Genomic DNA, 25,879 nt, shown 5'->3' with positions numbered 1-25,879 from the left:
AGTGTGACAGAACACATTAATAAGAGACAAGAACATTATGATTCTCTCAATTGACGCAGAAAAAGCATTTGACAAAATACAGCATCCTTTCCTGATTAAAACCCTCAGAGTGTAGGGATAGAGGGTACATTCCTCAATCTCATAAAAACCATCTATGAAAAGCCTACAGCAAATATCATTCTCAATGGGGAAAAGCTGAGAGCCTTTCCCTTAAGATCAGGAACACAGGAAGGATGCCCACTCTCATCATTATTGTTCAACATCGTACTAGAAGTCCTAGCAACAGCAATCAGACAACAAAAAAGAATAAAAGGTATTCAAATTGGCAAAGAAGAAGTCAAACTCTCTCTCTTCGCAGACGACATGATGCTTTATATGTGATACCCAAAAGACTCTACCCCCAAATTACTAGAACTCATACAACAATTCAGGAATGTGGCATTGATACAAAATCAATGCTCAGAAATCAGTTGCATTTCTATACACGAACAATGAGACTGAAGAAACAGAAATTAGGGAATCAATTCCATTTACAATAGAACCAAAAAACCTTAAGATATCTTGGAATAAACTTAACCAGAGAGGTAAAGATCTATACTCTAGAAACTACAGAACACTGATGAAAGACATTGAAGAAGACACAAAAAGATGGAAAAACATTCCATGCTCATGGATCGGAAGAATAAACATAGTTAAAATGTCTATGCTACCCAGAACAATCTACACTTTCGATGCCATCCCGATCAAAATACCAATGACATTTTTCAAAGAACTGGAACAAACAATCCTAAAATCTGCCTGGAACCCGAAAAAAACCTCAAATTGCCTAGGAAATGTTGAAAAAAAAAAAAAAAAAACAAAGCTGGGGGCATCACGTTGCCTGATTTCAAGCTATACTACAAAGCTGTGATTACCAAGACAGCATGGTACTGGCACAAAATCAGACACATAGACCAATGGAACAGAATAGAGAACCCAGAAATGGACCCTCAACTCTATGGTCAACTAATCTTTGACAAAGCAGGAAAAAACATCCAGTGGAAAAAAGATACTCTCTTCAGTAAATGGTGCTGGGAAAATTGGACAACTATATACAGAAGAATGAAACTTGACCACTCTCTCACACCATACACAAAGATAAACTCCAAATGGATGAAAGACCTCGATGTGAGATAGGAATCCATCAAAATTCTAGAGGAGAACATAGGCTGTAACCTCTTCAACATCAGCCACAGCAACTTCTTTCATGACACATCTCCAAAGGCAAGGGAAACAAAAGCAAATTTGAACTTTTGGGACTTCATCAAGATAAAAAGCTTCTGCACAGCAAAGGAAACAGTCAACAAAACAAAGAGGCAACCCACGGAATGGGAGAAGATATTTGCAAATGATACTACAGATAAAAGGCTGGTATCTAAGATCTATAAAGAACTTCTCAAACTCAATACACGAGAAACAAATAATTAAATTAAAAAAATGGGCAGAAGATATGAACAGACGCTTTTCCAATGAAGACATACAAATGGCTAACAGACACATGAAAAAATATTCAACATCATTAGCCATCAGGGAAATTCAAATCAAAACCACATTAAGACATCACCTTACGCCAATTAGAATGGCAAAAACTGACAAGGCAAGAGACAACAAATGTTGGAGAGGATGTGGAGAAAAGAGGAACTCTCTTACACTGTCGGTGGGAATGCAAGTTGGTACAGCCACTTTGGAAAACAGTGTGGAGGTCCCTCAAAAAGTTAAAAATAGAGCTACCCTATGATCCAGCAATTGCACTACTGGGTATTTACCCCAAAGATACAGACGTAGTGAAAAGAAGGGCCATATGCACCCCAATGTTCATAGCAGTATTGTCCACAATAGCCAAAATGTGGAAGGAGCCAAGATGCCCTTCAGCAGACGAATGGATAAAGAAGATGTGGTCCATATATACAATGAAATATTACTCAGTCATCAGAAAGATTGATTACCCAACATTTGCATCAACATGGATGGGACTGGAGGATATTATGCTAAGTGAAATGAGTCAAGCAGAGAAAGACAATTATCATATGGTTTCACTCATTTGTGGAACATAAGGAATAGCAGGGAGATCAGTAGGAGAAGGAAGGGAAGAATGAAGGGGGAGTAAAGAGAAGGGGAAATGAACCACGAGAGACTATGGACACTGGGAAACAAACTGAGGGTTTTAGAGGGGAGGGGGTTGGGGGGATGGGCTAGCCTGGTGATGGGTATTAAGGAGGGCACGTATTATATGGAACCTGGGTGTTATACATAAACAATGAATCATGGAACACTACATCAAAAACTAATGATGTACTGTATGGTGACTAACATATCATAATTAAAAATAAAACAAAACAAAACAACCTACCAGAAAGGCAACCTATGGAATGGGAGAAGATATCTGCAAATGACATATCCAATAAAGGGTCAGTACCCAAAATATATAAAGAACTGATACAATACCCCCCAAAAAACAAATAACCCAATTTAAAAATGGGCAGAAGACATGAATCGATATTTCTCCAAAGAAGACATATAGATGGCCAGCAGACGGCCGACAGACACATAAAAAGATGCTCAACGTCACTCATCATCAGGGAAATGCAAATCAAAACTACAATGAGATATCACCACACACGTCAGAATGGCTAAAACAAAAAAACACAAGAAACAACAAGTGTTGTCAAGGATGTGGAGAAAAAGGAACCCTCATGCACTGTTGATGGGAATGCAAACTGGTACAGCCACTGTGGGAAACAGTATGGAGTTTCCCCAAAAAGTTAAAAATAAAACTACCCTATAATCCAGTAATTGCACTACTGGGTATTACCCCCAATATAAAAAAACACTAATTCAAAGGGATACATGCACCTCTATTTATTGCAGCATTACTTACAATAGCCTAGATACATAAGTAACATAACTGTCCCTTCATAGATGAATGGATAAAGATGTGGTATATATACACAATGGAATATTATTCATTCAGAAAAAAGAATGAAATCTTGCCATTTGCAATGACATGGATGGAGCTAGAGAGTATAATACTAAGCAAAATAAGTCAGAGAAAGAGAAGTACCATATGATTTCACTCCTATGTGGAATTTAAGAAACAAAACAAACAAGCAAAAAAAAAATAGAGAGAGGCAAACCAAGAAACAGTCTCTTAACTATGGGGAACAAACTGATGTGTACCAGAGGGGAGGTGGGTTGGGGGATGGGTGAAATAGGTGATGGGGATTAAGGAGTGCACTTATTCACGATAAGCACTGAGTCATGTATAGAGCTGTTGCATCACTGTATTGTACACCTGAAACTAATATAACAGTGTACATTAACTATACTGGAATTAAAATTAAAAACTTAATTAAAAAAAAAGAATGTTGTCCCCCCCTCCAAAAAATTATATATATTTTGAGATCTATTTCTGAACTTTCTATTCTATTTCATTTTTCTGACTACATGGACTAATAACACACCAATTTAACAACTAATTCTTTACAGCATACCTTACTATTTGGAGCATCTAATCCCCCTACTTTTTGTTCTTTTTCAAAATTTTTCTAGATCTTGTTAGAAAAAAAATTCCTATCTGTAGCAGTAACTTTGATTCTGAAGGAAAAGATCTCTTCGGTATTTTTGAGTACTATGTTAAATTTATAAATTAACTTAGAGAAGACTGACATCTCTTTGACATTGAATCTTCCTAATCTAGAACAGGATGCTTTTTTCCAACTATTTTAAGACATTCAGGAATATTCTGAAGTTTTCTTCATATACAACTTTTGCATTTATTGCTAAATTTATTCCTAAATATTTTATTCTTTGGGTGGGATTGCAGGGTTTTTTCCTTCATTTTATCTTCTCTGATTGTTCTTTGTGTATATGAAAATTATTCATTTCTGTTTATTAATTTTGCACCCTATTTTACTAAATTCTCTATTCACTTTTCGATTTTTTTCCCAAACATGTATTTTAAGTATACAAAAATATCATCTGTCACTTTGCTCTTTTGTCATTTTCATTTATTTCTCCTATTTTAAGATGCTGAGGAGTAAATCTAGCCTCCAGCACCATATTAACTACTCCACATCTTAGCCTTATTCCTGACTTTAGTGGGAGTAAGTCTAGAGTTTCCCATTAGAAATAATGCTTGTTGGGGCACCTGGGTGGCTTAGTCGTTAAGCGTCTGCCTTCGGCCCAGGGCGTGATCCCAGAGTCCTGGGATCAAGTCCCACGTCGGGCTCCTCTGCTGGGAGCCTGCCTCTTCCTCTCCCACTCCCCCTGCTTGTGTCCCTTCTCTCGCTGGCTGCCTCTCTCTCTGTCAAATAAACAAATAAAATCTTTAAAAAGAAAAAGAAAAAGAAAGGATGCTTGTTTTGGGTTTCAGATAAATATATTTTAAGTTTAAGAAATATCCTAGTCTGGGGCGCCTGGATGGCTCAGTCATTAAGCATCTGCCTTCGGCTCAGGGTGTGATCCCGGAGTCGTGGGATCGAGTCCCACGTCGGGCTCCTCTGCTGGGAGCCTGCCTCTTCCTCTCCCACTCCCCCTGCTTGTGTCCCTTCTCTCGCTGGCTGCCTCTCTGTCAAATAAATAAATAAAATCTTTAAAAAAAAAAAAAAAGAAAAAGAAATATCCTAGTCTATTAAGTGTTTCCTAGAAAGAATACTGTTGAATTTTTTTCAAAAGCCTTTTCAGCATTTGTAGATATAATATGATCTCTTAGATTTACCTATATTATGAATTATGGTAATATATTTTCTCACATTCAAATGTATGTTTTCCAAATAAAACCCCATGATTTGTTCTTTTAATATGTTTCCGGATTATGTTTGTAGATATTTTACTTAACATTTTTACCTCTATATTCCTAAATGAGATTGGTCTGTAATTTTCTTTTTTGTGTATAATCCCTCTTAGATTTTGATAGCAGTTTTACATTGGCTTTTTAAAAAAAATTATTTAAATTCAATTTAGTTAACATACAGTGTATTATTAGTTTCAGGGGTAGAATTTAGTGATTCATCAGTTGCATGTAACACCCAGTGCTCATTACATCAAGTGCCCTCAATGCCGATCAACCAATTACCCTATTTCTCCACCCACCTCCCTCTCCAGCAACCCTCAATTCGTTTCCCATAGTTAAGAGTCTTTTATGGTTTGCTTCCCTCTCTGTTTTTATCTTATTTTTTCCCCTTCCCCATGTTCCTCTTTTTCTTTCTTAAATTCCACATGAGTAAAAATCATATGGTATTTGTCTTTCTCTGACTTATTTTGCTTATCATAATACACCCTTGCTCCATCCATGTCATTGCAAATGGCAGTGTTTCATTATTTTTGATCACGGAGTAGTATCCCATTGTATATACTTACCACCTCTTACTTATCAATTCACCAGTTGATGGACATTTGGGCTCTTTCCGTAAGTTGGCTATTGTTGATAATGTTGCTATAAACACCAAGGTGTATGTGTCCCTTCAAATCTGTATTTTTGTATCCTTTGGGTAAATAACTAGTATTGCAGTTGCTGGGTCGTAGGCTAGCTCTATTTTTAACTTTTTGAGGAACCTCCAAACTGTTTTCCATAATGGTTGCACCAGTTTGCATTCCCACCAACAGTGTAAGAGAGCTCCCCTTTCTATGCATCCTCGTCAACATCTATTGCTTCCTGTGTTGCTAATTTCAGCCATTCTGACAGGTGTGAAGTGATATCTTATTGTAGTTTTGATTTGTATTTCCCTGATGATGAGTGATGTGCCATCCTTTCATGTGTCTGTTAGTCATCTGAATGTCTTCTTTGGAAAAATGTCTATTCATGTCTTCTGCCCATTTTTTAACTGGATTATTTGGTTTTGAGGTGTTGGATTTGGTAAGTTCTCTATAGATTTTATATACTAACCCTATATCAGATATGTCATTTGCAGATATCTTCTCCCATTCCATAGGCTGCCTTCTAGTTTTGTTGAATGTTTCCTTCACCCTGCAGAAGCTTTTTACTTTGAAGTCCCACTAGTTCATTTTTGCTTCTGCTTCCCTTGCCTCTAGAGACATGTCTAGTAAGAAGTTGCTGTGGCTGAGGTCAAAGAGGTTGCTGCCTCTGTTCTCCTCTAGGATTTTGATGTATTCCAATCTCACATTTAGGTCTTTCATCCATTTTGAATTTATTTTTGTGTATGGTGTAAGAAAGTAGTCCAGTTTCATTCTTCTGCATATGGCTGTCCAATTTTCCCAACACCATTTGAAGAGACCATCTTTTTTCCATTGGATTTTCTTTCCTGCTTTGTCAAAGATTAGTTGATCATAAATTTGAGGGTCCATTTCTGGTTTCTCTATTCTGTTCCACTGATCTATGTGTCTGTTTTTGTGGCAGCACCATCCTTCTTAAAGAGAATTTGGAGATGTCTTCCTTTATCAATGTTATAGACAACCAAAATAGCCATTAAAATGTACTGTCCTTTAATGGTATTGTAGAATTTCTCTGTGGAAACATCTAGCCTTAATACTTTTGGGGGCTGGTTCTTGGACAACTTTCTCTATTTCTATGATGTATTGTTTAGGTTTCCTCTACCTTTTAAGTATTTTCATAAACTACTAATTTGCATTAAATTGAACAGATCATCATTTTAGTTTTCTCCTTTTTTATAATTCTCCTTTATTGTTTCCTATCTTTTGTATTTGCACTTTCTCCTTTTGCTGAATAAATAAGCGGATGATCATTTTTCCAAAGCTTTAGGATTTATTAGGTTTACTAAACTCATTATTTTGCTTATATTCTTTTCCTCTTTAATTTACTTTGTTTTTCCTTTTCTTTTCGGTAGGATTCTTATAACATGTATTTCTACTTTTACCATGTGTGTATATATCTATGTATATATATATAAATTTTCTTCCAAGAATTGCTTTAGTTATATCCCACAGTTTCTGATATGTAGTATTTATATTATTTTCTTTTTAAATTTTTTAAAAAAGATTTTATTTATTTATTTGAGAGAAAGAAAGAGAGAGCACAGCAGGGGGAGCGGCAGGCAGAGGGAGAGGAAGAAGCAGGCTCCCTGTTGAGCAGGGAGTCTGACATGGGGCTCATCCCAAGACCCTGAGATCATGACCTAGGCCAAAAACAGATGCTTAACCCACTGAGTCACCCAAGCACCCCTATATTGTTATTTTCTAGATATCCCAAACATATGATTTTACATTTCCTCTTTGACTCAATTGTTTCTTAACAGGGAATGTATTTAATTATTAAAAGTCATAATATTACATATTTTTCTGTTACTCTGTTATACTCTATATTTCTGTTATAATCTCCACATTTGTCTTACTTAGTCTTAATTAGACTGTTAAATATATTCAGTGCTTACCTCGAATTCTTTCACTAATATCAGTTGGCCTAGCCATATTCTGGTTAACTAAAATTTGTCTTCTGGTAGTTTCTTCAGGAAGGGCTCATGATAGTGCTATGATAAGCCATACTGGAGCCTGAGGCAAAAGAAAAAAATCAGTAATAATGATCCTGTCTTTAAAATTTGGTTTTATCGTGGTGTTTTCTTTAATTTTTATTTAAGTATTGCATTATTTATTATTCTTGATTACAGAACTTTTTGGCATCCTCTTATATTTCATGTCCAAGGTACCTAATATTCCTTGGGTTCCTGCATGTTCAGCCTTTTATATTTGAAGAACAGTTTGGCTGTCTCACTCTTTCCTTTAGAAACTTTTAGGTAGTGCTCTATAACCTGCTGTTATTAAAAGATAATGTGGAAAAGTCCTATATCAGCTAATTTTTTTTTTTCATTTAAGTGAAACCCTCACCCTCCTACTCCCATCCCCGATCTTCCCAACAGTTCTTTATCTTTAAAGTCCTATAACTTTTCTAGGATCTGTCCTGATGTTGATAGTTCTGAGTCAATTTTCCGCAGCACACAGTATTACTTTTGCAGATTCAAGTCTTTTTCTTTCTTGAATTGTATATTAAAATACCCGACTGTACCATTTCTTGATTTTCATCTTTGGGTACTCTATATGCTTGTTGGATCCCCCACATATATCTTCTATTTTCTTATAATCTTTTAAAAATTCTTTTATTTCTATTCCACTATGTTCACTTTTCTTACCTTTATCTTTTATGCCCTTATCAGTATTTTCCATTGTTACTTCTTCCAATTTTGTCTTGATTTTTGTTTATTTTTCCTTCTGCCTCTTTCCTTTTTTTTTTTAATTATGTTCGGTTAGCCATCATTTGCTTTTGATGTAGTGTTCAATGATTTATTAGTTGTGCATAACACCCAGTGCTCTTTCCTAAATCCTATTAGTTTATATTTCTTCCCTGCCTACTGTCTCACTATCTTTTCTTTCAAATACTACATTTCCACCTGGTGGTACTTGTTAATAGAAGTGACTGAATTATTGAGGTTTGGGCTTTTTTTTTTTTTAAGATTTATGTCAAAGTATTCACTCACAGTTTTCCTCTACTTCATGACAACATCTTTCTGGTGAGGGCTGGTCATCTGCTAATATACTTTGCTGTACCTTTTCCTTCTTTTTTCTTATAGTTTCTCTTCACAGACATTGTAGTAAGAAGCGTAAAGGTCCTTACAGTGGAGCCAGGACAGTATTTCAGACTAGCTGTTTTTCACTATTCAAAGAATCTCTTCTCAGCGGTTTCTTTCTAAGATTTTATTTATTTATTTAAGAAAGAGAGAGCGAGCAAGCAAGGAGAGACAGAAGAGGAGGGAGAGGGATAAAGAATCTGAAGCAGACTCTGAACTGAGCATGGAGCCCAATGCAGGTCTCAATCCCATGACTGTGAGATCATGATCTGAGCCGAAACCAAGAGTCAGATGCTTAACTGACTAATCAACCCAGGTGACCCTTTTCTCAGCTGTTTCTAGTTTCTCTGCATGATTCTTTATATAGCCCCATGTCCCCCATGTCTCTGATCTGAACTGTATCCCAAGAATCTTTTGTCAACACCCACCTAGCCCCATGTCTCCACCACTGATGTCCCAGGTACAGGACACAAATTCTGATCTAAAGAGTGTTTCACTTTCAGAAATCACAGCAATTTCAAAAGGCTCATTAAGTAGAAACGTCCAGAAGAGGGAACACAGCAGGGAATTAAATAAGGAATATTTGTTTGAAGACCATTTAAGAAATAATTCGACTCCCAGATCCAAGCCACAGAACAAGCCCCCACTCCAACAAAGGACTGAAAACCTTTTGTCTAATGAGGGTAAAACAAAAGGTATTTAGACTAAAAACTACCAGGTACAGCTAATGGTTGATATACCATTCACAAAATAGGGAGAACACATAAAACTTAGACCCTCCCCCTAGCTTTGCCTTACTTAGATTAGAGGACCCTAGCAGCCAGTCACCCTGAGGCAGAGTCTGGAAAATTCTATTTGGTCTTACCAAACGAAGAGCAAAGACTTATACATATTATGTCAAGGGTTCCTCACTGAAGGCTGTCTAGTCATTCTAAAACAAAACTCATGGTCAACAAGTCCACTTATGTATTCCAAGGTTCCAATAAGATTTTTAGTCTAGTAGTCGGCTCAGGCTGCCATAACAAAATACCAGAGTGGCTTAAAAAACACTTGTGTAAGACCATTTTCTCACACTTCTGGAGGCTAGAATTCCATGATCAAGGTGCCGAACAATTCAGTTTCTGGGAAAGGCTCTCTTCCTTGCTTTTATTTTTATTTTTTAAGATTTTATTTATTTATTTGACAGAGAGAGAGACAGCCAGCGAGAGAGGGAACACAGGCAGGAGGAGTGGGAGAGGAAGAAGCAGTCTCCCAGCGGAGGAGCCTGATGTGGGGCTTGATCCCAGGACTCCGGGATCATGCCCTAAGCCAAAGGCAGACGCATAACGACTGAGCCACCCAGGAGCCTCTCTTCCTTGCTTTTAAACAACGCCATTTCACTGTGTGGCCAAATGCCCTTTCCATGCATGACTACAGTTGAGTGAGTTGTCATGTCTCTCCTACTAAGGAGACTAATCCTATTGGGTCAGAGCCCCAACCTATGACCACATTTAACCTTCCTTTTTTTTTTTTTTTTTTGAAGATATAATTGACTTTATTAAGCAATTCATGAACTGAGCATCATCCCAAGTAACAAGTAGAGAGCTGTCCTCCTTAATTATTTTCTTACAGGCCCCATCTCCAAATACTGTTATATTGGGGATTAAGGCTTTAACATATGAATTGGGATGAAGGGACATAGTCCACAACAGTCCCCCCAAAACTGTCAAACCAAACAAACTATATCTATGGGATTTCAACATATTTCAATTTATGGGATTTTAATATATTTCAATATATGCATAGTGATTACCTATTACTTCTTTCCTTATTTGAATGTTTCACCTCTGGGTATGTTCAGTGAGTTTCCATACCAGGATGTAACTAAGTGGGAAAACACTTCCTGTTTTAGAAGTAGGACATTTAGATCCATTGGGTGTATAGTAGACAGGATGTGGCATTGCCCTCTGTGGACACTATTATACCTTCTTTCTGAGTTTTAAGTCTGTGGAAGTCTTGTAAAACTGGTACAGATGGAGAAAAGGAATGCTGGTTAACTCCTTTTCATTGACTATAAATGTGCTCAATTATAAGATATTGTTCAAAAATATCTATTGATTAGTATATGGAAATATGCATCTATCTATACACCCTACGAAAACTGTATCAGTTTGCTCATGTACACTCTTCACCCCCTTGCATTCCTTATGCACAGATGGATCCCCCATCACCAACAGAGACTACTGGGGACTCTATATTGGAATGCGTGAACACTGCAAAACCACCCAGGGTGAGGCATCCATATGCCACTCCTTCATCCAAGTCATCCCTTCAAGGCACCCTCACCTCTACTTATATGGGTTCTTTTCCTCCTTCCCATCTGTCTGTAGGGCCTGGAAGGAAACTGTGATCCTTCAGCAAACCCAGCTCTGAATAGTGAGTTTATGTGAGATATGTTGTCCCTTTGTTTGTTGCTGACAAGCGTAAAGAACCACTTTCACTGCTGGTAATAATGGTTAATTTATCACATCCAGTGGAGGCTGACCTCTGGGTGTCCCAGCCCCTCCATCACCTTCACACCTGCTCAAGCTAATTGTTAGAGCCAAGTGTAAATGAAAATCAACTGGGCTAATAATGAATGGAGCCCATTACTTGCAACAGCACATTGCTTTAGGAAGGTTTATCAAGAAACATTATAACCAGTCCTCAGTCACAGTTCCCTGTTTCATGGATGAGAAAAAGCAAGCAAACAAGGGGCATCAGCATATGAAAACAAGCACAGTGATGGGAAACACATTTGGCTTTAGCTTCCAGAGCTCTGGAATAGCTATTCTTATACTTTACCAAACTCCACTAAAATACTCCCCCAAAAAAGATTTAAGATATTTCTCCCAATGTTGTTGTCATCTGTTTTATAAGCAAATGAGATCATTACTGGATATGAAGACCTTAATTAATATGCTAATCTCATTCCTCCATCAAAACCATTTTTTAAGGAGGTTATCCCCTGGCTCTTCCAGTCACTGCCACCCGCCTGCCTCAGAATGGCCTTACCATTCCCATCTGAAAGCACAGACCCAGCACCCAAATGCTTAAAATAACCAGAACTCCCATTAAAGGAGACTGTCAAAAGAAAATTCAGAGAACCTTACTTGATACGAATATTTTACTGAAAGAAACAAACTGTTCAGGATCAGAGACTTCAAGCAAAAGGTGGTTAAGAAGTTTTCCACTCTCAGTAGTTACAACTCAGTTTATAATGTGGGAATAAGTACATAGTTTTCTATTGTGACTTGTTATTAGAAACTTACATTATTTTTCATGTATAAGCTTACTTGTTTATTACTTGTCATAAACTTACTTGTACCTGATTAGCTAGGAAGCTGCAAGGTCCCGCAGACATAAAGAAAACTTAAGTTTTACTGAAGGGTCAGAATCAGCATTTTGGGGAAATTGGTGCAGTTTTATGTTTTGGTTATGTGACTGTGAGTGTTCAATCTAGGGATATATTTAAACGGTGACCTCCATTTTAATCTCTTTAATACCAGAGTATCTTAAAGAGGCAGATATGAGATCAGGAATTAACTGTGGTTTGAAGATATAGCCCTAAGGGAGTACAAGAAGTCACTTCTCATTGCCAAATTGGAGGTTTAATGTATTTAGGGAATGTTTTAAAATGTTTTCATGTTGAAATATATTTATTCATTTTTAATGCATTTAAAAGCAGCTGAGATCCCCATGTTAAGTCATAAATCAGAAGGACTGCTCATCTCCACCCCCCTCCTGCCTACTGGAAAATTCAGTGAGAGAAGGAAATGCTGGTAACCCCATGGGTCTGAGCACACACTTCATCCGGACTTCTACCAAGCGATCCCTTAGACTTACATGTCAGACCTCCAAATCAGCAATTTCCGACCAATTTGGACCAAACATGGAATCATTCCATATTATATTTGAACCAATCATCCACAGGATGCCAATAAATCCATTACAACTTGAACAAGTAGCACTGATTCCCCATGATCTTAAATTCCCCAAAGTACCCTTTTAAACTTAACTGAAGATCCAGGACTGTGCAAAAACAAGACCCGATCACCTGCCTTAATCTGGGCATCTCCCTTACCCAGGTTTTGTGTTATCTCATGTAGAGATATACTAATCAGTGATCTCTGTGGTATCTGCCTAATAACCTTAAGTTTTGAGGGCTCCATTCCACATTTAAAATGCACAACACTTGCTTGCAATATGACAAGGCCAAATAGGTGAGCACATGTTACCATGAACAGAAGTATTCACTGGTTCTAGAGGTACAAACTGTTGTTCTGGGGGTGAGAAAGGTTCCACGGTCGAGTAAGATTCGAAATATTGGAATAAATTATATTTAGTAGGAATCCTTTCTTCAATGCAGAATTTTTTAGAGCTAATAAACATTATCAGTCTTCTCTTAAACTCCATGATATAGAATCTTTGTTTGACAGAACACCAGTAAATATCTAAAACAATGCTAGTATTCAATAGGACAAGAGCTGGAAAAACAATTAACAACTTTACTCATACTTCTGTGGTAAGGGATAAAAACAGTGCTAGCTTAATTTAAAATCTAATATGAATGAGCTTTTGAACTTTTGATTATTCACCAATTGTTGCAATAGGCCTTTATAGCAAACAATCCCCAAGTCTTGGACACTTGTAACAACAAACATTTACTTCTCATTGATAGATCTCTGGACAGGCCAGGACAGTTTGGTTTCAAGCAGGTCAAATTCAGATGTGTTCCAGGTGTTTCTCATTCAGGAATCCAGGCTAAAAAGCAGTGGCTACCTTAGGTGTGCTTTTCTCAAGAAGCCAAAATTGCTGGCAGACATTCACCAAGCCTTTCAAGTCTCAGTTCACCACTGGTAAGCTATCACTTCTACTATATTCCACTGGCCAAAGCAATTTATTTTTTTTAATTTTTTTTTTTTAAAGATTTTATTTATTTATCCGACAGAGATAGAGACAGCCAGCGAGAGAGGGAACACAAGCAGGGGGAGTGGGAGAGGAAGAAGCAGGCTCATAGCGGAAGAGCCTGATGTGGGGCTCGATCCCACAACGCCGGGATCACGCCCTGAGCCGAAGGCAGATGCTTAACCGCTGTGCCACCCAGGCGCCCCATATTTTTTTTAATTTTTTAAAGATGTATTTATTTATTTGGAGGAGGAGGAGCAAAGGGAGAAGGAGAAAGAATCTCACACAGACTCCCTGCTGAGTGTGGAACCCAACAATGGGCTTGATCCCACAACTTGGTGATCATAACCTGAGCTGAAATCAAGAGTCAGATGCTCAACAAACTGAGCCACCCAGGTGCCCGTGGCCAAAGCAATTGATACAGCTACGCCCAACATCAGTGGGGCAGGGAAGTATATTCCACCCACAGAGAAGCCAGCCAAGGGCAAGGAAGAAGGAATATCTACCACACTGACCATAAATTCCTATCAAAGATTTTACCACATGTATGGGAATTCAATCATATTTCTTTTTTCTTTAAACTCTAATGTCCTAGTTAAAATTCAAACATACAATTGATTAGACTTGACAAGAGGAATATGGGCTCCATGTCTATTCTTTATTCTTTTTCTTCCTTGGGACAAGTCAATATTCAGTATCTATGTAAGCTAAATCTGGGGAGTTAGCATATTATGGCATCTTCTAGTTGACTCCTGAGTGTAGATCCCGAATACCAACACTATAATCAAGATTTTAGGTAAGAACAACAACTAGGATATGCATTTTCTATGTCGTGTAACAAATTACCAGAAACTTTACAGTGGTAAACAAGACACACTTATTATCTCACAGTTCTGTGGGTCAGGAATCCAGGGTCCCCTGCAAGGCTATGGTCAAGGCCTGGATTCTCATCTGGAAGCTCAGCTGGGAAAGAATCCACTTCCAGGTTCACTCACGTTGTTGGCAGAATTTATATGCTTGCAGCTGGAGGATTCATGGAATTTTGCTTCTTCAAAGCTAGCACAGACAGGAAGACTCTAGAGCAATTCTGTTAGCAAGTCTGCTAGCAAGACAGAGTCTTGCATAACATAATGCCATCATAGAGGTGATATCCCATCACCTTTGCCATATTCTATTGCTTAGAAATATGTCACAAATCCTACCCATACACAAGAGGGGATTTTACAAAGGCATAAATGCCAGAAGGTGGAGACCACCTTAAAGTCTGTCCCCTACAACTAGAAACCTAAAAAATACATTATTTGTGTCCTATTTTATTCCAACTTTGCTCAGCTTCTCTCAGTGGAGTCTCTCTCCACCGTGGTCTAGAATTGCATTTGCACTTAGATGAATCCCATTCACTGGCCAATTCTATTTTACACTGTATTTTAAGATCTTCTCTGAGTAGGAAACTCCTCTAGTCAGCTGGCCAGTATTATTTAATCATTGAGTGTTCAGTATCATCAATGTCAGAATGGTCAAGAAATCATTCCAACCAGAAAAGGTCCAAGTACCAATTATTGAACTGTCATGATTTATGTCTGTGCCTGATGTGAACAACATAAGTCAACTGTTTATGTGTGGAAATGCAACCACTGACTGACAAGAACTGCAGCACATGACTCATGCTGTGTCTAACCTGAGCCAAAGCACTCAGTCAATTCTAAAGGTATAAGCATCAATCAAATAAATGATTTGGCAGCCTAAATATTTAACAACTAGATGATGACTGAAATTTACACTTTTAAATCAGTCATGAAGACAAATTCTCAGTAAAAGGAATAACTGAAATTTAGAGATTTCCTTTTCCTAAAAGTCATTCATCCCCAAATATTTGTTGAATGCCTACTGTGCTCTAGATACTCTGGTGGGAATACAGAAATGGAAGACTGAAATAAATGAGAATTATTCTTCAAACTCTTTCTCTTATAACATTACACTATCTACCCTGCTCAGCAATTTTCTCAATGGTCATCAGCCATCAGCACTCCGTGACCTTCCCCTTTGCTCCTTTTTCAAAAAATTTTTTTAGGTAAGAAAAACTAATATTTAACCAAAATGTGGTTTGGTATGGCAAAACCTCACTACCTATACATCTCATTGACTTAGAGTAATTGCAAAGAGACTGCTGCTTCCTACTTAATAGAAAAAATGCATATGATAAAAATTTACTACTATTATGTCCATTATAATATCTGAATTTAAGAGTACTTTGTGTTCTTAAAATCACTGAAAGCCAAAGGTAACTTAAAATAACGATGGCGGGTCCAATACAAATGTTCTATGTTACATTAAACAGAAATGCCACATGCGAAAGACAACTTCGAACAACTTGGACTTTTCTTTCTCTATACTCTTTCTGGAAGCAAATTTGTACATTCCCATGACATTTATATTCTAAATCCATAGACAGCAAACAGATGACTACCTTACTTTAATAATCATTTATCATAAGCCTGGAATTGGGGGGAAAAGAAACTCTTGACAAATTCCAAGGACACCTCTATTCTTAAGTTCCCTTTATTGTCAAGGACTCCTTTATTCTAATGTAAGGGCTCCTAAAAAACTTTCCTTTTCAAGGATAATTTTTTCAAACACAATCAATAATCTACAATCAACATTGTAATGTCTTTAGAAGCCAGGACCTTTCCAGCTTTTGAGTTTTGAAGAGAAAGTACATGGCTGGACTCCTACGAGTCAAAGATTTTAAAGCTTTGATTTATGGGCTATTAAAGAAGTTATTAATACTCTGGTGTTTATACATAATGAGAAATCAATAATTTATAATTTTTTCTTTCATCTTAGAATTTCAGAGTTGAAATGAGTTTTAAAGCATATCTGGTCCAGAGCCTAAGTGTCTTTAACAACATTCACAACAAATGGCTGTCCAGCCCTTGCTCCAACAGTCCCAGCAATGGGGAGGTCGCTACCTAATGAGGGAGATCATTCCACCTTATCACATCACCTTAGAAATGTTTTCCTTATTTGGAGTCAGGGTTTCTTTGTCCTGTAGTTTAAATGCATGATGCTAATTATACCCCTTGGGGTCTCACGGGACAAATCTAATTCCGTTATATGATAGCCCTCCAAATATTTGAAATTCCCTACCATGTCCTGAACACTCTCTTCTAAAGATGCCTGGTTCCTTGAATCATTCCTCATAAAACATGATTTTGGTCCCATCGCCATCCTGGGTTCTGATCTCTAAATCAGTGAATTTCAACCATCATTTTGCAATACCATCATACTTGTGATCAGTAAGAAAAGAAAGGTAAATTACAATAGCAACTGCATTCAGAATTTAGAATAACTTACCTTCTACTTTATTTTTTGCTAAAGCCTGAGAAGAAACTAAAAATACCCAAGTGAATGTTTTGTTCCTATGAATATGATCAACCATGTGATCCATGGTAGATGAAAGGCTGGGAACCACAGCCTTAACTATACCCCAGTTTGTCCACGTTCTTTGAAAAGTACAGTAGCCAGAACTGAATATAAAAACCAAGAAGTGGATTAGCCAGGGCAATGCAGACTTGTTCATTAAATCAAAATTTTCTCCTTTCCCTACTCCTACCTTCTCTTCAGGACTCAGCTGAAGTCCTGCCTTCTGTATGAAATGCTTCAATTGAATGCTTCTAATTAGAAGAGATAAATCTTGAATTTCCCCAAGTGCTTCCTTTGGATGAAAGCCTAAGTTGGACTCTAAGATTCTCTACTTCCAACCATGTGCTCCTAGGTAGTTCCTGACCCCTCCTAAACTCAATTTCATACGGTATAAAATAGGGGGTTTTTCTACCTCACTAAGACAGCGGAACTTGGCAAGGTTTATTCATTGTCTTTCTTCTATTGGGCTCTAATCTGTGCTCGGTATATTGAACTGTCAAGCTCCAAGTATAGGGTACACCCAGAATTATGAGACCAGGAAAGAAGATATTACTCTAAACTGAAATTAGTAAAAAGTCAACATAGGGGCACCTGGGTGGCTCAGTCGGTTAAGTGTTTGCTTTTGGCTCAGGTCATGATCTTGGGATCCTGGAATTGAGCCCCAAGTTGGGCTCCCTGCTCAGTGGGGAGTCTGCTTCTCCCTCTCCCTCTGCCGTTCCCCCTCTTTGTGTGCTCTATCTCTGTCAAAAAAAAAAAAAACTTAAAATAAATAAATAAACGTCACCATAAATTTTGTGCACTGACCATTGATATAAGTCATCCTAGAACATTACCCACATCCAGAGATGACTTGTAACATAAAACTGAAGTGCATCCCCAAAATGTTCTCTGCAATGCATCAATCCAATAACTATTGTCAGATGATCGACAAACTACAACATATGATCTAAGAGAGATCTTTTTTTTCCTAATTAAAAAATTTTATTTTTTTAAATTTTTTTAATAAAAATATTTTTATTATGTTAGTCACCATACAGTACATCCCTAGTTTTTGATGTAGTGTTCCATGATTCATTGTTTGCGTATAACACCCAGTGGTCCATGCAATACGGCCTACCCCAATCCCCCCCCCTCCCCTCTGAAGTCCTCAGTTTGTTTCCCAGAGTCCGTAGTCTAAGAGAGTAGATCTTAAAAGCTCTCATCACAAGAGAAACAAAAATTGTAATTATGTGCAGTGACAGATATTAACTAGGCATATTGTGATCTTTTTGCAATATATACAAATATTGAATCGTTATATTGTACACCTAAACTAATACAAAGTTTTATCAAGTATGTGTCAATGAAAAGAAGAAATAAAATAATAAAATCTTCTAGTTTACAGTAAAATTACTGTCCACAACTGTCCTCTAATTTTAGATAACTGATATTGATTCCTATGACAGACCTATCCCTAGACTGGAGAAAGACACTTCATCAAGTTATTGTGCAAGAACATTCAATTCTTCTACTCAAACTTGGGACTCATCTAGCAACTTTCTAACCTGTAATATAATCTCCTGAGTGTACAAACATAATGGAGAGTGTGCCTGGTGTGGAGAGCTGTGCCATCCATTCTGGGAAAATGAACTGAGTTCTGTTCTTGAAAAGCTGAGCAACACAATCTGCACTACGAAGAATCTTGCACTGGTGCTAACTCTAACATACCCTTTGATCCTATAATGACAACACATACATGTTGGTGCCCCCTCAGATTCATCAGAGACGGGGACTCTGCAGCCCCTTTTTCCCACCAAACTCTCCTCTGCCCAACTTACCAGCCCTGATCCCTCTAAGGGAGGAGGAGTTGCTGTTCTGCTTAGATTCAGAGACATCCGTCAGGCACATAAGAAGACAAGATAGCATGACTGTTCTTAGTAGCCCAACTGATGCTCTTTACTCTTTTCCCCCACTACTTGAGTTTCAGTTATCACCTTCTTCTCTTCACCTCTTCTGAGATAAGAATATAGCTGGGACTACAGACCCAATCACCCTCTAGTCTACTCCTACATGCTCAACTGACATACTGGTATCAATATTCAATTTGGTGATGAAGTAGGTAGTGGATTTTGAATGGAATAGAATGTATCATTTGTCTTCAAGACTAAGCCACTTTTTTTCTTTCTAAAGAAATTCTTTAAATTCTTTCATTAAATTCTTTCTTTCTAAAATCTCTGCTGATGGGGCAAGATATCATTCTTCTTGCCCTACCTCCCTTAAATAATTCTGTTCATTTTTGTTTCCTGTGTACTCCAGCACTGGGTATGGTCATGGGAAAGGAATGTGTTCACTAAGGCACACTTAACAAGAAAACATATGAATTTTTTTTTGCATTCACAACAGCTAGAGCTTTAATGCATATTTAGTAAATACTTCTCAGCAGAAGACAGTTTTCTATCTTTTTCCAAAGGGGTTCAAGCTAGCAGCATTTGCCACCCCACTGGATAATGAAGGGCAAGGAAGAACAGGGTGAAGAATGGCTATAGTGCCTTGACTCTCCAGCTCCCCAGTATGGGCAAGGAATCAGAACACTGTTGTATGGCCATAATGGGCCATTCATGTTGATCAGGGCTAGCAGTGCTAAGCTGGGCTCTGAGGCAGAAAAATTTTTTTCTTTTTTTTTCCTTCATATTTTTGCCACATTTTTACCTCACCCACTTTTGCCCTAAAAACATATCAAATGGTTTCATTTATGACAGTCTAATTTTCTCAAATAGAATGTGATCTCCCGAAAGCATGACTGATATTCTAGATTCTTCCTGCATCTGTTTTCTCCATAGCACCAAGTACAAAATATTTGCTAAGTAAGGCCATTTGCCTTTCACTTGGTATGGATATATTATTTACATCTTAAGCTTCTGATCTTTTCTCATGTGCCCAAATCAAGAAACATACGCGGATTCTTGGTGCCAACCCAAACATAAATACAAAATGCAATATGGGTTCTGAAGATGTGGGACAAGAGCTAATCACAAAATGGTCATCTCAGCAACTCAAAGTATATTTATATTAATATTTTGTAAGATTTTCTCAAAAACAAAAAATGTAAATTCCTATAGAAAAAGCAGAGAACCCCTAAAATTTTTATGGAAATTCTAGTTTGAAAAACATTGACTACTATACAAAATCACTCTGAGATGATGAATATAGATAGTGGATGAAGACGGGTTAAATATTCACACCTTCAAAATATAGACATTATTTGACCTCCAAAGACCATAGTGAATTTTCATTGAGTAGGAAGAGATAGCCAGCTTGGGGAGGGACAAACCAGGGCAATAAAGGAAACCCAAGTCAGACCTACTGACACTACTTCCTGAAGCTTGGTTGTTGGGGGTTTTTTGTTTGTTTGTTTTTGCTTCCTAATTCTTGCCTGAGCCACTAGCCCTGTCTCCCTTGTATAGTAGATCACGTAGTCAGAGAGCAGGCTCTGGAGCTAAACTGCCTGTAAATCCCAGCTGTGGCTTTGGGACATTAACTGTACTTCTTTGAGCCTCCCTTTCCCCACTTGTAGAATGGGGATTACAACAGTTCCTTCACGTATATGAACGGCACAGTGCTGGCACATGGTTAACACTCAGAAAATTATCCTGGGGTCTTGATTCCTACTATCCACCCTAGTCTTGAGTCATTCTTCAGTCCTCCCTGTGAAAAAGGAAGAGGATTCCTTCTCTTGCTTAGGCTAATCCACCTCTGCCCTGGACTCCACCACCCCACCCCCACCTTGGAGACTTGCTCAACTGGTTGCCTCCTCCCTAATGCCAGATACACCAAATCAGCATCCTAATGCCTTCTCCCACCTTAAAATCTCCTCCCTCAACACTGCATCCCTCTCCAGCCACTCTCCTACAACTCTCCTTTTCTTCGGAGAAACCAACAGAAAAAGTGCTCTGCCATTGTTCAAAGGCCAACTCATAAAAGGTGATCTTCAATCCTACCCTTCTATTCACTCCCCCACTCCTACAGTTGATAGTCTGACACACAAACCACTGAAATTGCTCTCAGAAAGGCTATCAGTGCTTCCCTGATGCCAAATCCAATGGAATGTGTCAGCGAAAATTATATGCCTGACACCAATGTTAGACGTATTAAGCCCTCCCTCTTGAAATGTTCTGTTCCCTAGGGTTTTCTGACAACACACTCCCTTTATTTTCTTCCTTCCTCTTTGGGGACTCCTTCTTAATCTCCTTTGAGAGTAACTTCTCTCTGCTTGTCCTTTAATCACTGATATTTTTCAGGATTCAAACTTTGACCTTCTCATCTCTCCGCTTGCATGCTGATTTCACTGCCTTCCGGAATGATGACAATTCCTAAATTTACATCTCCAGTCTGGTTTCTTTCTTGAACTGCGATGACCCCTCCTCAGCCAAATGCTTGTGTACCTTCACCTGAACTTCCTACAAACATCTCAATTCAACACATCCAAAACTGAACTCATGAATTTCCTCTTCAAACCTGCTATTCCTGTGGTCTTCCCTATGCCCACATCCTACAAAACAAGACTGCATTTTTACATATGGGAATGTGGCTTTTTGAATCCCAAGCAACATATGTACATACATACATCAAACTTTCTGGGGGGCTTACTCAAAAGTATCTGAAGTGTTTTAAAAGGGCCTTGAAAAGAAAGGCATATCTTCCTCTGCCTTCCCTCTACATAAGAGCAGCTCTCAGCATTTTTTTTTTTTTTTTTGGTTTTCCCCAAGAAGTTTATTTGGGCAGACCTGAGGACAGGGAGGCTCTGCACTAAAAGAAGGTGTTGGGTCTCCTGGTGGTGAAGCGTGGCTTGTGCTGGTGATATAAGACCTGGTGGGGCAGTGGGAACTTGATCTTGGAATCATCAAACTGTTCGACTGCCAGTCAGTCAGCAGCACTGGCTGGCTGAAATCTCCTCCACCTTCAGGATCTGGATCAAGTGGGCCTGGGCATGGTGCCAGGCACCCATGTCTTGGCAACACTACGTGACAGTGCTTGGAGCTGTCAGGTCCCGGTACTCCTGGTAAGTGCTGTGGGTGCTGCTGGGCGGGGGGGTCATAGCGCAGTCAAGTGCCAAAGTTATTCACCCACAAGGAGGATTTCTTGAACACCTGTCCACAGTAGATAATTTCCCCTTAAGACTTCTTCAGCTTATTCAGCTGAGACACAAAGTACCAGCAGTGGGACTTGGCAACAACATGATTAGATGCAAAGATTTGCATGTAATAGAGGGGGGACTGTGGCATTTGAGGATAGGAAGGCAGGGTCCTACCACCCTGTACTCTCACAATGTGCCCAAGGGCTTCATGGCACACTCTCTGTTCTCGCCACCACCCAAGAAAGGTCATCAACTTTTTACTGAGAACTGCTTCACACTCGTTCCCACTACCTCCGAGAAGGCTTTCCTGAGGACCTGAGAATAAGTTGAAACAGCTCTCTTCCATGCCCTCAGAGTTCCCTATTTCAACCCCTGCACTGTTAAATATCTCAGTAATTTAGTATCCCTTACTGCCAGTTAACTGAGCTTTCTCCCTCACCAGAATTTGAGCTCCTAAGAACTCTGCTTTAGTTGTCTTAGTAATCCCTGGTGCCTGACATAAACAAATTTCAATAATGTTGGCAGAATGAATGAATGGCAAATATTACTAATAAACCTGAAGTAGGCGAAGAGTAGAGGCTTTGAAGTAGAGGCCCTGCTTCAAACCATGCCTCATTGTATAATTTTGAGCAAGTCCCATCACTCCCTAAGTCAAGGTGTCTGAATCTTCCAAGGAAATCAGAACAGCAATATCACCTTCCTCACAAGGCTACTGAGACAGGAGGCGAAGTCCGTATCATTTCTTAGTATATAATAGGTTCTATAAATACTCTTTGGTGAATCTACTGGGAGTGGATAGAAGGTAATGGAGCTGGGGAGGAAATTTACAAAGTTTTACTTGTGTGATATAAATTCAAGTTCACACATCTCCATTTTGAAAATGAACACACTGTCAAGACAACATGAATAATCTAAAACATGGATGGCTAATTATATATATATGTACACATATATATTATTAATACAGACATATAATAACTGGGCATTAACAGGGCACCAGTGGGAGAGAGCACCTTAGTAGAGATATGGATTGAATACTTGTGTCTTTTCAGACATTTGTGGAGCCTAAGCTTTCTCAGGAGGTAGGGAGAAGGGTCAAAGACCTTGGGCACTATAATTTGTTTTCCTCCTAAAAAAGATCATGATGGTATAATAATCCAAATGGAACTAAAATGGTTAAAGTCACAAAGCAGCTCAGCATTCATTAGGGATTCAGGCTAAGGCAACTCACAAGCACTAATATTAACTATGGTTCTTAGCCTTTGGAGTTGGTGAGATGAACCCAGGCAGCTTCCTGCAGACCAAACACTTATGCTAATTGAAGAGAAACTTTCTGGGAAAAAAAAAAAAGACAGCCAGCCAAATGTAAGAGACCTGTCAACTCCAGGGTCATCAGTGAAGTGATAACCAGAAAAGAGCTGAAATCAAAGGCTGTCTCTGCCTCCCCCTGCACACTCTGTTCAGTGGGAGCCCATGGTGGTCACAGCTCCTTTAACAATATTTATAATGAAGGAACAACGTTGGAGATGTCAACCTTGATTATTCATAAAGCTTCCTCCTGCTCAGATCCACCCTGAGGCTAACAGTAAAAGTACCTGATTCCCAATTCTCAAACACAAAAGCATACAGAGCTTGAAAGAGGAGCTGACTAATAAAGTTTGCATATCCCTAAGAAAAAGAGCATACAAGGAAGAAGAAAAGGAATGGCAAGATTAAACAAAAACAGTAAGCTTGGATGGGAAATGATAAAAATTTTAAAAGGCAAGAACTTAAATCTATTTTCTTTTTCTTTTTCTTTTTTTTAACGTCCTTGTTCATTTACATTTCAGTATAAGCCATTTGGAGAGAACAGCTGTTTCATCTCTGGACTAGAAAGCTGAGGTGCTTTGAATGCTTACTGTGGGAGCGTAATGTTGCTAAACTCTGGTCTGGAGAGTAGTCTAGTGGCTTTAAACAGAGAGGAAAGGCAGAGGAAGGCCTTCATTGCTGGTTCCATTAGACAAGAAGGTGACCAAAGCAGAGGCTTTGAGGACTCACTCAGGCAGACTACTTAGAGGGAAGAGTCCAAGATGGATCTGAAGTTTACAACCAAGCACTCCTAGCTCTACGACCTAGTTATTCATTGAGCATTCTTTCTCATTTATGAGAGCAGTTTCCTCATTTGCAAAGCGGGAAGAATACTACTACCTTCCTCCTAGGATTGCTGAGAACATTTAATTAAATAGGGAGAAGAAAGCCCAGAGTTGGGATTACGGCAGGTACTTAATAAATAAATGTCACTTATTTGCGGTTATTATCAATCCTGACAAGATATGTCAAATAGAAATTAAACTGTTTGCTTTTGGATTTGGTGGTTTTAATAGAGATATGGCTTGAGCTTATGGTAATGATTAATGTTGATTACCAAAAATCCTCTCTCTCCTCTCCTGGCACATGCTAGACTAGGATTATACTTCGCTTTGTGGTTGAGCGAGGTCATATGACTAGGTCTACCTAATAGTTCTGAGAGGAAGTGCCGAGTATTACTTTTAGGCCAGAGCATTCAACTGTGTGAAGCCTTCCAGAGCTCTTGTTCAATGGCCATGATACTAAAAATGTTCCAAATGATGTCTATTCTATCAACCTGGGCTCTGAGGTCCATAAACCTCTTGAATTTTGGCTGATCTGGAAATCGTAAATTAGTAACTCTTCAAATATTAGTTCTGCCCCATTAGCTCTCTTGCATGTGACCAAAAAATATCTGTATAAGGGTATTCTTGAAGCAACTATTCCTTATAATTAAAAATCAGAAACAGCCTCAAGAGTATCACTAAACTGAATTATATTCATTCAGTGAAATATTACATAGTAGTTAAAATACGAAATATTACATAGTAGTTAAAATACTGAACCAACCATATATAAATCAATATATACAAGCCACAAAATCTAATATTGATTAGGAAAACAGTATGCATTTTTGTAAATGTTTTCATGTAAAGATATACAAAAATGTTACATTTTTGTGTGTTAAATCTCTAATAGTGGTAAATACTGTGTGGTCGATAAATGATTGAAGAAGGGATTTGGAGGATTTTATATATATATAAAAGACTATAATCTTTTTCTTAAAAGATTTTATTTGAGAGAGAGAGAGCGCGCCTGTGTGAGCACGAGCAAGCATGAGCACAGGGAGGGGCAGAGGGAGAGGAAGAAGCAGGCTCCCCAATGAGCAGGGAGCCCAACATGGAGCTCCATCCCAGGACCACAGGATCATAACCCGAGCCAAAGGCAGATGCTTAACTGACTGAGCCACCCAGGTGCCCCTCCAGACTAAATTTGATCATCCTTATCTGTATCAGATTCACACAGCACCCTGTACTTCTCCCTCAAAATTCCATCACCATTATAATTCATTATTAAAGTAATTTTCAATATCTGTAAGCTCCATGTCTGACTGATTTATTACTCTACCTCCAGTGCCACATACAGAGCTGGCCCTTAGTAGGGGCAAAATAAATATTTATAGAGTGAATAAATGAATGAAAAAATAAATGATAAATACCAAGCAAGAATGATAATGTATTTTAGTAACACAAGATAATGTCAAAGATCTTTCTTACCTAACTTTTTCATGGTGGGAAAATGAATTCTTTTGGTCACTAACTGTCCTAATCATTCATGTTCATATTATCAGCTGCTTCTAATCAAATAATCTCTACACCTCTAGTCACCTGCAGCAAATGACTTGCCTGTCAGAGAAAAGTAGCAAAAAATATGTAATATTTTCATATTCCTTCCTACACTGTAAATTCTCCTTGTATAAAACAGAAATTACAGGGGAAGAAAAACATTTAGTTCCTGA

General features: G+C 38.3%; 1 pseudogene; it reads right to left on the bottom strand.

Annotated features, from left to right (window-relative positions):
- Nucleotides 1–19,585: 19,585 nt before the first annotated feature.
- On the bottom strand, nt 19,586–25,407 carry LOC121100220 (annotated as a pseudogene).
- Between the last annotated feature and the right edge of the window lie 472 nt (nt 25,408–25,879).

This window comes from Ursus maritimus, unplaced genomic scaffold, assembly GCF_017311325.1.
Source record: "Ursus maritimus isolate PB19 unplaced genomic scaffold, ASM1731132v1 scaffold_35, whole genome shotgun sequence".
In the NCBI taxonomy this organism is placed as follows: Eukaryota; Metazoa; Chordata; class Mammalia; order Carnivora; family Ursidae; genus Ursus; species Ursus maritimus.
Note: the sequence above shows the minus strand (reverse complement) of the source record. Positions and strands in the feature narration are given on the sequence as shown.